This window comes from Colobus angolensis, unplaced genomic scaffold, assembly GCF_000951035.1.
Source record: "Colobus angolensis palliatus isolate OR3802 unplaced genomic scaffold, Cang.pa_1.0 Scaffold190, whole genome shotgun sequence".
NCBI classification, from domain to species: Eukaryota; Metazoa; Chordata; class Mammalia; order Primates; family Cercopithecidae; genus Colobus; species Colobus angolensis.
Window position 1 is genome coordinate 6,008,967 of NW_012115044.1, and position 15,392 is coordinate 6,024,358.

The 15,392-nt window shown below is 36.1% G+C and overlaps 1 protein-coding gene and 1 long non-coding RNA gene across 5 annotated transcripts in view; one reads left to right on the forward strand and one right to left on the reverse strand.

The window, feature by feature from the left end:
- Window positions 1-15,392, reverse strand: part of IGSF11 (immunoglobulin superfamily, member 11) — a 225,510-nt gene that overhangs the window by 26,364 nt on the left and 183,754 nt on the right. The gene's annotated exons all lie outside the window — the stretch shown is intronic.
- Window positions 12,233-14,828, forward strand: LOC105510719. The gene is made up of 3 exons (XR_001001601.1): window positions 12,233-12,366; window positions 13,245-13,412; window positions 14,394-14,828. It is a non-coding gene; the product is annotated as an uncharacterized LOC105510719 (long non-coding RNA).

The window sequence follows — 15,392 nt, forward strand, 5'->3', positions numbered from 1 at the left end:
GTAAAGAAGTCTGTGATAAACTACAAAGTTGATGACATCAGGAAAAGTTTCTAAGATAAATAACATTAGGAGAAGTCTCTAAATTTTTAAAAAGAAATTGAAAGAACCTCAGGAATTAGTGATCCTAATTCCTGAGGGAAGGTTACTTGATCATGAAGCAGGTAATGAATAGAATGAGCTACCTCATAAGTTAGAAGTGGGTGAGAAAATGTATTTGTTATAATGGTATGATAAATTCACAATAAATGCTGATAGAGATGTTTTTAAGAATGAGTGTGGAAGTCAACTAGTGCCAGAACCTCCATCACTGCGTTCTTCAGACAATACTCCAACGAAGGAGTAAAGGAAATATGATCCCACCTTAAACTATATGGGATTGTAAGTACCTTCCACCAGCAATTCACTAATTTCAAGCTTAACTCAAATAATCTTTGATACAAATTTTTAAAAATAACCAGTATGAACTAAGAATGAAAGAGAAAGAGAAAGCAACCACAATAGGGTGAGCAGAGGACAAGGAGCTGTGCGGGACAGGGCTAGGAGCCAGGGAAGCCACAGGACTGCTGGCACAGAGCAAGCCTCTGGGGCAGCTGAAGTTGTGAAAGGCCAACTTCACTTACTTCACGTTTTTACATAAGGTCAATCCTAAAATCTCACATTCTGAAATAGTTGAAGAAGAAATATTCTAGATGAGCTTCTTTCAGAACTGCAAAGGTGTAGGTTTGAAGCTGTACAGATCGGGTTTGAAATGTGGTACTTTCATCTATTTAGCTGCATAGCCCCAAACAAGTAACTTAATCTCTGAGTCAGTTGCTTCATCTGTAAGACAGAGCTAAATATTATCATCACATCATACAAGGAGTATGATGAGGGCAGTACCAGATGCTGAGAATGACTACCACCACCACTACTATTTCTAGCTAATAATTTTAGGTCACACTGACTACACCAAGTCCACATTAAGCTCTCCCTATATATAACATGTATTATATATATACATATATGCAAACTCATTTAATCCTATAAGGTACTTACTGACATTATTTTCATTTTACAGTAGAAAAACAGAGAATTAAAAATATAGCTCAAGGTCGCACAGTCACAAAGCTAGGAAGTGGTAAGGTCTGGCTTCCAACCCAGGCAGTTAGTCTATAAGAAACACACACTTACTACTACACATAACTCAACACACAGAAATCATTCCATATGTGTTTGTTGTTATTATTATCACTCCAACATTATATGAGGACAAAATTTAAAACTAGAATGGACTTTTACATAAAGGCATTAGAAACTCCTTCTACTTCCTGCTTCTCAATCTGCAAATCAGTTTCAGTCAGCCTCACCCTCATCTCCCTCTCTCCTGTCAGATTAGAGGAGTTTATCTAAGACCAACCCCGTATGTGAGCTTTAAATACCATCTGCTTGGTTCCCTAGTGACCTTGTCATAGACTGCCCCCTCCCGTAACTTCAACCCCCTTCTCTGCGCTGGAGACTTCCTGATAGCATTTAAACATCCTCAAGAATTTAAACTGAAAACAAAATTCCTACCTCCCTACACCTCACAGTCCTCACCAGGGAGGTCCTAGCTCTCTGATACTTCATGTCAATCTTTTTGAAAGCACTGTCTATACTCTCTCCACAGAATTTATTCCTACTCTATAGTCTTCAATCTACTTCTGCCCCAATCACTTCTTAAAAACAATTCTCCCTAGGCTTCCCAGAGATCTCCTTGTGGCTGTATGACACTTGTCATCATTCCTGGACTCTTGTAAACATCTGACAGACAGGACCCTTCCCTCCTCCTTAAAACACACCTTTCCCTTAGCTTCAGTGATGTTAACATAATTCACTTCTGGTTTTCCTCCCAACTCTCTGGACACTTCTCACTTTCTCTTGCTGTTTTACCCTTTTCCACATGGTTACTAAATGTTGGTATTTCTGAAAGTGCTGACTTGATGCCTTATTCTAAACTATCTCCCTATAGAATTTCATTTACCATCATGAATTCAATTCTCATGTAAATGCTAATGGCTCTCAAATTCGTATCTCTAATCAAAATCTCTCCTGTTATATCCAATTGCCTCCTAGACTTCATCATGTCGCTACCTCAAAGGCACCTCAAAAGTCAGCATGTCCAATATCAAACTATTCCTTTGCATGCTCACCTCCCAAATATATTCTGGCTCCTTCCTGATGCTCCCTATGATTGTGAATGGCTCAAACAGGGCCAAGCTGGGCAAGCCAGACATTTAGAAATCTGCAAGTCAACTCTGTCATCATCTCCCAAACCCAATCCATGATCAAATCTGGCACATTTTACTAACTAAATTTCTCTTGACTCCTGGAATCTGAGTCTTTACTCTGTTTTCTGTCTTTCCTCTGTCTGGTTTGCTTTGTTCCAAACCTCAACTTCTTTACTTAGTAACCTACTCATAAACCCTGGCTTCTTAGTAACCTACTCATCATTTACAATAGCTCAAGTGATACCTTCTCACAAGAAAAGCCCTGACCTCTCAGTCTAGGTCAGAGTCTCACGAAGTACTGTCAGAACACCACCAAGCTTTTAATCATACCTGGCGATTATTTAACAAATCCTCATCAGTATACTGTATGGTCTAAGAAAGCACACCACAGGAACTCAATAAATACATGTTGCTAAATTGATCTAATCCAATTCCTTCAATTTCCACATGAAAATATCAGGGTATTATATATATCGAGGTACACACACACACACACACGTATATACATATATACACATATACATATGTATGTACATATATACGCATATATACGTGTGTATGTGTGTGTGTGTATATACACACACACACACATATATCAGATGCCAAAGAGAGTTTTAAGACAAACTGCCCTCAAGAATTTGCACAAAGAAGATAGCTGACAATTGGTTACATAACTTTGAGGACTACACAAAGGGAATAAATGAGTCAAGGGTGAAAGTCTGTAAAGAGGCTTTGTGGAGAGAACTTCTAAATTAGAGCTATGGTACACTATAAGACTCACTCACCCTATTCCCACCTTGTAGGTGAATACACATGAAAGCTGGTGCAGGGTCATCTCAGGTCCTAACAAGAGGGCTCGCTGATGGGACCTCAGTAGAGGAAAGTTGAAGCCGGATATCTGGACTCCTAGAGGGTATCTCACTGGCAATCAGGGAACCATACTTATAATTCTGTATATAAATTAAGATTTTCTTGTTTTGTTTCATTTTTTAAATTTAAAGTGATCAGAAAAGTTGTATAACCTGCTTTAGTTCTCATGTAGGGAAAGAACTGACTCATGAATGAATGTAAAGGTATGCAGAAGACAACATTAAGTTACTCTGTGAATGTGTCTCATGGTTCCTCTTTAGTATATTGATAGAACTATGTGTAATAAAAAGTTTCTTAGAGTAGGAATGAGGGAAATGGGTGTTTTATTTTGCATTTTTCATGCTTTTTTTCTATCCTATTAAAAAAACCAAAAAAAAAAAACCCCTATTTCCTTTTAAAGTATATTTCCATGTTTGAAATTCTAGGCAAGAATTTAAACTTGAATGCTAAATATTAGATTAAAAATCCACTTAGGCTGGGTGCAGTGGCTCACGCCTGTAATCCCAGCATTTTGGGAGGCTGAGGTGGGCAGATCACTTGAGGTCAGGAGTTCGAGATCAGCCTGGCCAACATGGTGAAACTCTGTCTCTACCAAAAATACAAAAATTAGCCAGGCATAGTGGTGGGCACCTGTAGTACCAGCTACATGGGAGACTGAGGCAGGAGAGTCTCTTTTACCTGGGAGGGGAAGTGGAGGTTGCAGTGAGCCAAGATTGCACCACTGCACTCCAAACTGGGCAACAGAGTGAGATTCCATCTCAAAAAAATAAATAAATAAATAAAAACACTTAAAACATCTTACAATTTGCAATATTTAAATGTAAAATGCATACTTTAAGAGCCAAAGTGACAGCATTTTACACTTTAATCTTTTCTTTGTATTTCACCCAAGAAAAAATGAGTCAACTCATGAATTCTGAATGTCTCTCAGCAATTACATAAAAAAGACATAAAGTGCATGGTCATATTTCCTCTGAGGAGTTAAAGTCATAAATACAGTTGTCTATAATCCTTATTTATATTCCTGTTTCCCAAGATTTAAAGCAGAAAGGCATTCACATTATCTCAAACCTCTTGGTACATGTTAGAGGAAATGAAGCTGGCAACAAAGAATCTTTAAAAATCCTAGGAGGTACCATCCACACTACACAGCCAAGAGAACAATGGACATTTTACAGTTATCTGCCTACTGCTAGAGTCAAATGACATGAAATCCCCCCTGCAAACGCATCAGAGATAGAATGTCGGAAGTTCACAACGGGGACTGGCCCAGGTAATCCAATGGAGATTTCACAATAGTGTTCTCTGATGACTATGGAGCAAGGGCTCATGTTTCAGGATCAGCCCAACTGCCAGAACACTTCCCTCTGGGAATATAATCAGCAAAGCATCAAGAAGACCTTATGGCACTTTGGGAGACCTATGTTATCCTTCTGCCTAAAATGTATCAGTGGTCACAAAATGCTTATTGGTTTATATCATCCCATATGATCTCACAAGCATTTCTTATATAAAGACATGTAAGACATGTAATACAAATTTACTTAACCTATCAAATTAAGTTTTACAGTTTATGAGACTGACATGAATTCAAAAAGCAAAAATTCTATACTATCCTCGTTTTCTGAAGGAAACTAAGGAATACCACAATTCTCTAGCATTGTAGTAGTTTTTTAAACAAATCATTCTCCCTTCATATTTTAACCAAATTTTAATTAGATGAAAGAATCTACCTTTATACTTACCATATAATCTTTCTTTTTACAAACTGTCATCTCAACTAAAAACAATGTTGGCATTAGCTGAAATTCACTTATATTTTGGCCATTTACTCAGTGCTAAGTGAAACGAAGAGTAATAGCTCACTAACTTATCAATATAGATGGCTCTATTACATATTGGTCACCTACATTAATCAATTTACAGGATCACTGCCAAGTTTCTACTTCATTTTATGTCATATCACACAATATATTTTATGGTTGGTATACGATGGCAAGCTACCATAAAATTATATATCTTCATTTTCTGGCTGAAGCATTAAACATTCATTACACAGTCTATGTAACATGTAATAGTCTGGCTATTATATGTAATTGTATTCTATTTCTGTGCTACTACAGTTTCCCTTTAGATATAATTTCAGTGCTTTCTAATTGACTTCTCCCCTTCAACCACAAACATTGCTCTGGGACCATCCCAAGGGCAAAGAGCATGCCTTATACTGAACTAATTAATGCACGCTCTCTAGATTATCACTCCTCTTTGTCACTTTCCAAAAGATCTCTCTCTATATATGTGTGTGTGTGTGTGTGTATGTGTGTGTACATATGTATATATGTGTGTATATATATGCATGTGTATACATGTTTATTTGATTCCTACATGTCATGGCATATATATTACGTGGGTAGCATTAACTCAGCAGTATCTCCTAAAACTTGGTGTGAACTTTATCAGAATTCTCTTCAGCAAGTTTCCTATTATTATCACTTCCTCCTGATTTCGTATCTGGCTATCAGTTTACGTATTCTACTCCACTTAGGAATCCCCTTTTGAGGGGCAGTTAGTAACACCAGGCCTGCATTTCACATGGCAATTGATTAGTGCTGCCCCTTTAGACAAAACAGGAGCTTTCCACACCGCCAGGATCCCCACCCACTTCCTGTTATTTCACGATATAATCCACTTTATCATGTTACCTGTGTGACTCCTGTGGGCATTTATGTTTGCAACCTCTTATTTAAAACTAAGCAAGTAATGTGATTACAATTAGCTATAAAGAATCAAGGCACAAAAGCAGAACCAGGTTTTGCAGTGTTATGATGGACATGCTACTATGATTGCTACCACACTCAAAACTGACTTCAGAGAAAGGACAAAGAAGCAATTCCTTGAACATGAGTTGCTATGGTTTATGACATAGGATCTTATTTACATCCTGGCTACAAGTGATTGTACCAGGAATCAGCAACTCACCAAGGAGAGGCTGGACAGCTAATTATGAGGTAACTATTCTAAGATAATATAGTTTGAGAAAGCAAAGAGTTTGGGAAAGCAGTAGCATGTGAAGACAGAAGAGTCAAGTAACTAAAACAGGCATAAAGAGGGATATTACATAATGACAAAAGGGCAGTCTGATTCATCAAGAACATAACAGTCCTGTGTATGCACCTCACAACAGAGTTTCAAAGTACAAGAAGCAAACACTGACAGAACTAAAAGGAGAAAAAGTGAAAAACTTGCAATTATGGTGACTGCAACAAGTCTCAGTCATTAACTTATAGAACAGATAAAAACAGTAAAAACACAGAAGACCTGAACAATGACCATAACATAAATGAAAACTTTAGGATGTTCTACCTAACATCATCAAATACACATTATTTTAAAGTAGACATGGAACATTCATCAAGGCAGAACATATTCTGGACTATAAAATGAACTTTAGAAATTTTTAAATAATTAAAGTTATACAAAGAATATGAGTTAAACTAAACTCAATTAACAGGAAGAAATCTAGAAAACCATCATTTTTTTTTTTTAAATCACTTCAGGCTGGGTGCGGTGGCTCACGCCTGTAATCTCAGCACTTTGGGATGCCGAGGCAGGTGGATCACCTGAGGTTAAGGGTTCAAGACCAGCCTGGCCAACATGGCAAAACCCCATCTCTACTAAAAATATAAAAATTAGCCAGGCGTGGTGGCATATGCCTGTAGTCCCAGCTACTTGGGAGGCTGAGGCAGGAGAACTGCTTGAACCCAGGAGGCAAAGGTTGTAGCGAGCCAAGATCGTGCCACTGCACTCCAGTCTGGGTGGCAGAGCAAGACTCTGTCTCAAAAAAAAAAAAAAAAAAAAAAATCACTTATAAATAATTCACAGGTCAAAGAAGAAATCACAAGGAAGACTAGGAAATATTTTTAATTATGTGAATACGGAAACACAACATACCAAAATTTGTGGGGAAGCAACCAAAGCATTACTTAAAGTAATAGCAGCATCTAAATGTGCATATTAGAAAAGAAGAAAGGTTTATAATCATGATCTAAGTTTCCACCTTAAGAAACTTTTTAAAAAAGTAATATAAATTAAATCAAACGCAGGCATACAGAAGCAAACTATCAAGACAGAGTAGAATTCAATAAAGACAGAAAAACAACCGGGTAAATCAAATCAAAGTTTAGTTATCTGAGGTCAATAAAATTTATAAATCTCTAACCAGACTGACAAAGAATAAAGAGAAAAGTCACAAATTATCAATATCAGATATGAAAGACATAATTACAGATCCTACAGACATTAAAAAAAGAACAAAGAGATATTATCAGTACCAGTAATTCAAACAGCTAACAAATTTAATGGTAAAAGATTTTCCTCTGACAGTAAGGAACAAGGAGAGATGTCTGCTCTTCCACTTCTATTTAACATGCAGATTGTAGTCACTGCAATAAGGCAAGAATAAGAATTAAAAGACATATAGACTGAAAATTTTAAAGTAAAATCGTATTTATTTGCAGATAACACATCTACATTAAAAATTCTTACAAGTCTACAAAACAACAATTAATTCTAATAAATGAGTTTAGCAAGGTTTCAGAAATCAAGGCCAATATACAAACAGCAACTATTTTTCTATACAGTACCAACGAATATTTGGAAATTAAAATTTGAAAATGATACCACTTACAATAGCATCCAAAACATGAAATAGTTAGGGATAACTTTGAGAAAATATCTGTAAGATCTGTGGAATGAAAATTACAAAATTTTTCTGAGAGAAATTTAAAGACTTTACTACATGGAGAGACAAACTGTGACCATTAGTCAAAAGATTCAATACTGTTAAGAGGTCAAGTCAACCCAAATTTATCTTTAGATTTAATAGCATCCAAATCAAATTTTCAGTGAGCTGTTTTGTATAAGTAGACAAATTACTCCCGAAATGTATATACAAAAGTGAATATTAGAATAGTCAAATTTTCAAAAAGAAAACAAGTTATAAAGTAATATAGATAAAGTAGCATTGGCACAGGACATATAGAGAGTCCAAAAACTGATTCATACATAAATGGGCAATTGATTCCCAACAAAGGTGTCAAAGCCATTCAGTGGGAAGAGTTTACTCTTTTTGAAAAACTGCACTGGGGAAAAAAAAATCTCCATATGCAAAAAAAAAAAAAAGCCACCTCTGCCCTTATCTAATACTTTATATAAAAACTAACTCAAACTAGACACAAAATTTAAACAGATCAATAAAAACTGTAAAACTTCTGGAAGAAAACACAGGAGAAATTCTCTATGACTCTGAATTAGAAAAAGCCTTCTGGAATAGGATACAAAATGCATTAACTACTTAAAAATTGAGAAGACCTCATCAAAATAAACAGTTTCTTGTCTTCAAAGGACACTATTAAGAAAATAAAAATACAAGCCATAGTTTGGGAAAAAATATTTTCAAGACACAAGTTCTTATATTTATAATACCTAAAAACTCTTAAAGTTCAACAAAACAGTTCAATTTTTTAAATGCACAAAAGATTTGAACAGACACTTCACTATAGATAGAAAGCATACAAATGAGTGATAACACCCTGAAAAGATGCTCCACTTCATTAGTCAACAGGGAACTTAAAACCATATTGAGATAATACAAAACATCAACTAGAGTATATTATATTAACATGACAATGCTAAGTGTTGACGAGAATGTAGAACAACTAACTCTCATACATTTCTGAAGGAAATGAAAGGTAGTACAGTCATTTGGAAACATTTTCTTACAAAATTAAATGTATACTTAACTATAAATCTAGCAATTCCAATTATAGATATTTATGCAAGACAAGATACAGATCCACAGAAAAACCTATATGCAAATGTTCACTACATCTTAATTTTTAGTAGCCAAAATATCTGACACAACTCAAATGCCCATCAACTTGCAAATGGATAAAACAATTGTGACATAGCCATTTAATGAAATATTACTTATGAACAAAAAAACACACAAACTTCTGATAGATGCAAAATGACTAAATATTAAAGCTGTTATGCTAAGTGAAATAATCCAGAAGCAAATGGTTATATACTGCACGTATCCATTTAAAAAAAAAGCAAAAAACAAAAAACATCCATGGAGAAAGCAAAACTATACAGGCAGAAAACAAAGCAGCAGTTGCCAGATGCTGGAGCTGGGACTGAGGGTTAGGGTGGGGCAGAGAATACCACATAGGGTAGAAGGGAACTCCTTGGAGTGATAGAAATATTGTACATCACGGTTATGGTGGTGAACACAAGACGAAACATTTGTCAAAACACAGTCAACTATATACCTAAAAAGAGGGATTTTATTGTATGTTAGTTATACTTATATAAATCTGATTTTTAAATGTTTTTTAGCAAAAGGTATGTTAGGAAGCTTACAGAATCATGGAGTTGACTTGAGAAACAAAGTAAGAGTTAATCTTCCAGGAAAACATCCATAACTATACCGTAAAACTGGCTTAAGAAAATTGCTGCAACTGTCCCTGTCATCAAACCCCAAATGCCAAAACTTTACTGCAACTACGAATGATATCCCAGTGCTGTATCAGGCACTCAACCCTACAACACTATGACCCTGCAAAGCCATACTCTTGTGCTGCTGTGTTAGCAACAGAAGCTTAACATAGAGCTTGTTCTGTCATGTTTCTTCTTTCAAGTTTCTTCTTTCAAGTCAGGGCCAGAGACTCTCTATGTGAACCTGACTGAAGGGCTGAAGTCCAAGCTGCACAAGAGGCCAGAAATTCAAGTTCTCATTTCTAACACTGGGGAGGCAGACTCGTAACGTGGGAATGCCTCCAAATAGAAATACTATTCAAAATATGATTGTCACCCATGAATATGACTATGCTGACTATAGCAAGCAACAAATGAAAACATTAAAAATTATGTCTTTCTCCTTCCTCTCTCCTACCTCTTCTAAGCCTATCTTTGTCAAGCCCTCTATGTATTCCTTTATCTTATGGGCTTTGCAGGGTGGAAAGATGAAACTACTGAAGATCAACAGGCTTCCTGTCTCATGTGAAGCCTATGCTCACTGAGGAAGCTACACCGGGGCAGAGGAGGTGGGAGGGGCTGCCTTTGAGCCTGATAAAGGAGAAAAAAGACTACTGGGAGGGGAATGGAAGTTGGCCAAGTTCCTTGACAAGAGGAGATCCATGCTCTACTTTGCTCAGAGAACAAAGGAAATAACGGTGCCGCAAAGAGGATGGCTGTCCTGGAGACTGGGGCTCTGGTCATAACAACATCCCATGTGTCCTACAAGGCACAGAAGCTGCAGAGCAACATAAAGGATCCTGTGGGCTTGAACAAAAAGCAGTTACTCCGCAGAAGACCAGAGGGGTCCTCCCAGCATTCTGGTTCTGTAAGAGAGACTGCAGTGTACAGAAGGGAGTCCCAATAATTGATAATATCCACATTGATTTTTTTAAAAAGGGGTCTCAGATTTGAATTCAACTTGACATTTTAAGAAACAGATAAATATACATTTCTTACAAAACGTTGTAGAGCCTAGAAATGATGAATAAAGTTTAAAAATAAATCTTAATACCCCAAGCATTAGATAAGGACTTCTAAAAAAAAATCTCTGTGCTTTCAAAAATTTCAGAAATCATAGTTTAAAGGCAAGGCAGGGAATGAGCAGAAAAAACTGACAGAATCTAGGGGCTATTTTTTCGCTATTTCAGGATTGTCTTTTATTACAATGATACCCCTCTAGCCAAATCTGAACTTCCATGTGACTGGCCTTTTTCAGGGAAAATAAAATAAAAATTCCTTGCTGTTTAGCTTTCTAAAGGACTTCTGAAAATCTAGGCTTTTAACTTGGATAACGAATAGGGTGAGAAGAACGTATTTTTCTTTCTTGTATACGGAGCACTTTATATTTTGGTAGGCCTCTCTGACATTGTGATGCTATAGTTGCATGTCCTTATCAGTCTGGTTACTACATTGAGATTTATATTGGGAAATGCTATCTAGAGTTTCCAGATGGCAAGAGGCCAGATAAAGGGCCTTTGCTGTTAAATACAACCGTGTACTCTCAACTTCACCACTTGGTTGAATATAGCTCTACTTGGCTATAATGAGCAAGCTCCATTTGTTTAATGAAGCATTCATATGACAAAAGTGGCTAAATCAACAAGTAGAGTTATTTATGAACAAATAAAGCCATCTGAAACCATCAGGAAGGATGTTACATTCTGAAACCAATTAAATTCTTTTTAAAAATGGCTCAACTGAAATATTTTATTCTTGTTCACCAGTAACACTGCTTCTTTCCAAATTAAACATTACTTTTAAAATTTTTCTTGATTTTTAGATATGTTTGTGTTAGTACTAGTTTAACTTCTAACTAGTTTAAAGCATTCTTCAGTTTTTCATATACAAATATTTTAAATGTGGAAGTAGAGTTTGGTTATCCTTTCAGAAGTTCTCTTGAAGTCTAGGAATATAGATACAGGTAATATGGCATCATCATTAGGTTCTGATACAATGTATCTAAGTTTACTTTCTATGACCTTCAAGGCTCGGCTTAATCTGACCTTTGCCTATCTTTCCAGCCAGTCTTATAGTACTTTCTTCCACAGTGGACTTTTCTCAGGTCCAGCAACACACTGCGCTCTCCCATCTAAGATTTGTGTGGTCTATTGCCTTGGCCTGAAATACATACATACATACACACACACACACACACACACGCGCGTGCACGCACACACACTCTCTCTATCCCTCTCATTTCTACCCATCCTTTAGATTTCAAAATTCTGCTGACCTCCAGAACAGACTATGCTTCCTTTTTAAATGCTCTCATGGTACCCTGTACTTCCTTGATATAGTCATGACACTTTAAATTCTCTTAATAGAGGCCTTTCTCAATTTGATTCTAAGTAGAACCTATATGCTCAGGTCTCTGTACACATAGACCATAATATAGTAAATGTTCAATATATTTAATGTTCAATGTACTTGATGCTATTCATCAAGAACTTATGTGCCAAGTATTGTTTTAAGTGATATATATAAAGCTTAGTAACAAACAAGACTTGGAGGTGATATGACTATTAATCATATTTTACAGATGAGGAAACTGAGACCCAGAGATGGAGCTGGGATTCAAAACAACGTCTAGTGTGACTCCAGAGCCTTTCCTAACTCCTACCCCTTACAGCCTCTGAGGAATGCTGGAAAGAGCACAGGATGTAGAATTCAGGTACAGCTACCGACTAACTGTGTAGCCTGGGGCACATTATTTTAATTTGTTGGCCTTAGTTTTTTGGCATCTTCAAGAAAACGCATAAAAATATCTGCCTCACAAAATCACTTTGAAGAAATATACATCAAATGCCTTGCACAAAGGAGGTTTTTAATAAAGAGCAATTGAATTTGATCTCAAAAAATAATCTAATGTACAAATAAGCAGAAAAAAAAAAACAGAAAACAGAGGAAAGAAAATAGCACGTATACACCTAGTGTCATATAATCATCCCAGTAGCATCAAACTTCTTAAGAAAATTGTGGTCATACTCTTATTTTGACACAAACCTACAGCTGTGATTATTGAAAGTAACACAAAGTTACTCTGAAGCATATATTAGGAAGAAGCTTATTTTGGCATATGAGTTATTACATATCTATGCTTTCCACTCTGCCACCTCAAAGTCAAAAAAACTTCCCATGATGAAGCCATGGTGAAATTCAAAAGTAAAATGTAAAGGAAAAGTAGGAAAGAAATATTTAAAAACAAAAATTGATAAGAAATGAAAAGATAAAACTAAATGAAACCACAGAGTGCAGGAAGAATAAGCAAGGAAAGAGTAGAGGAAGATAATGGGGATAGAAGGCACTGTATTGTTGACAGCATCTGATCTAGAGATTAGTGTTATTTCTAAGCAGATTAACCAAATCCCAACTGTTCCACATCAGGTCCTTTCTCTAAGCTTTTCTTACCTCGTATCAGCAAATAAAAAATAAAAAAAATTTGAAACACACAAATGAAATTAAAGGAAAAAACACCCACACAAACCAGAAATGTCCCGGGTTGACAAATCATCCTAATATGCTTATTCTCTCCTTCTGTTCTGTGCCTAGACTAAAATTATGAAAGTCATCAACCTTAAAAGAAGCAAAAAAGAAGAGAATTGGCTCCTCTGTGTAATTTTTTTAAATATAGCATCAAACCATCTTCCCGTCAGCAACAGGCACTGCAGTACTGAAGATCATCACATGAGGGCAGAGGGCATAAAAAAGGATGGTGTGGTGGGAGATTGTTATTTCTGTCCCAGATAAAGAGAAGAACTTTTAACCTTATTGTGCTTTTCCTTATCATAACCTTCTCCATAGCAACCATAGAACTGCAGGAGCAAGCAACAGATGGGAAGACAAAAAATATACATACATTATTAACCACTGGTGCTACACACACACACACACACACACACAAATGCTGAAAAATAAATTCAGTAATGATTTTTCACACAACTTCCCCCCGAGATTTCACATTGTTATAGAAGACTAACCACTAAAACACTAGGCTAGCATAGTATTATCATAATTTTTCTATTGCACTTATACTTGCAACCTATTTATAGCACTTTACAACAGATTTAATCTCTAAAATGAGCCTATTTTACTTAAAAAAAAAAAAAAAGAAGAAGAAGAAGAGGAAAAAAAGAAATCTTTTGAGGCCCAACAGATTTCTCAATGTTTAGTACAGAATAATGAGCTTTTACCCCCCTCACTATTCTTGAATAACTACGACTGACATAGTAGTCATGTTATAGGATTACGACTTTGTGTCCAATGTATGTCATACTGCTGGTGAAAAGCACTTCTTACCCCTATTAGTCATTCTCCTGAGTTTAAAACCAGAAAATCTAGAAAGGGTCACCACTAACAGGCATTTTTATGACAGGTAAAACAATAAGAGTATAGTCACTCTTTGGGCACAATGCTCCCTAGTCTGCTATCACTGTTTCTTTATTTTGGCTTAACGTTTTTAACTGTTTAACAAATGCACATGGCCGGGCGTGGTGGCTCACGCCTGTAATCCCAGCACTTTGGGAGGCCGAGGTGGGCAGATCATGAGGTCAGGAGTTGCTTCCATCAACTTCTGAGTTAAAGGGTTGAGAAAATTGTTAAGAATTTAAGGTACTACAACTACTTAAACAATATTAGTAATTTCCTTCCAAATAATTTTTAAAGTTACTCTCTTTTCTCTCCTCCTAAAACAACTTCCAGTTGAGACCGGAAGCAGCAGCAGTCCTAGACACCAACTACAACTTTCCTTCGCACAGTGCACACCCTCTGATATACTGAACCCCCTAAGAACTAGAGAGGAAGCCTCACAACATTTCAATTTAATTCTTCAGAAAATTCATTACTCTTCAAGGTTGTCTGTGGTTTTGTGACAAAGATATTACTAGATGCAAACTGGCTTGCAACTAATTAACAAACATAGAAACATCCAACAAACATATACATGTACAATCTGAGGATTTAGGGATGAAATCAGTTATCCAGGTTAGATATCAACAAAAGAGCAGTAATTATAAAGTTTCGTGAAGAAAGTGGCTGTTGAGATGTGGATTATGAGAGTAAGACTGACAAATAACAAGAAACGATTTTGTCATAAGAAGTGAAATGAAATAAATGTTCCTTAAATTGATGGATAAATAAGAATTTATTTACAACAGTAAATAAATCCAATACTGTTACAAATAAGATAAAGTTCGCTATAAATTCACATTTTCATGTGAGTGTTTTGAAGTACACGGACATAAAGAAAAAACACACTCCTCAAGTATACCTCTCAATGGTTTCTGATAAAGAACACACCTTTGTAACCAGCACATAGTGTAAAACCAGAAACAGAACATTACCAGATTCCTAAACAAGCCCTCTTTGTGCCCCTTTTTAGTCACTACCCTCCCCCATTCAGGGTAACTTCTATCTTGACTTTTAACATCATACTTTAGTTTTGCCTATTGTTAACCTGATATAAACAGAATCATACTGTCTATTTTGTGTGTATTTGGCTTCTTCTGCTCCAACTTTTGTTGGTAAGATTTATAAAAATTGTTAAATATAGCTACAGTTCATTTATTTCTATTACTATGTAGTATACTTGGATTCAGGAATACACCGTAAGTTAATCATCCATTCTATTGTTGACTGGCATTTAGGTTATAAGCACATGCACAGATGTAGAACAACCACTTTTAAAAAAATGGTTTGGGC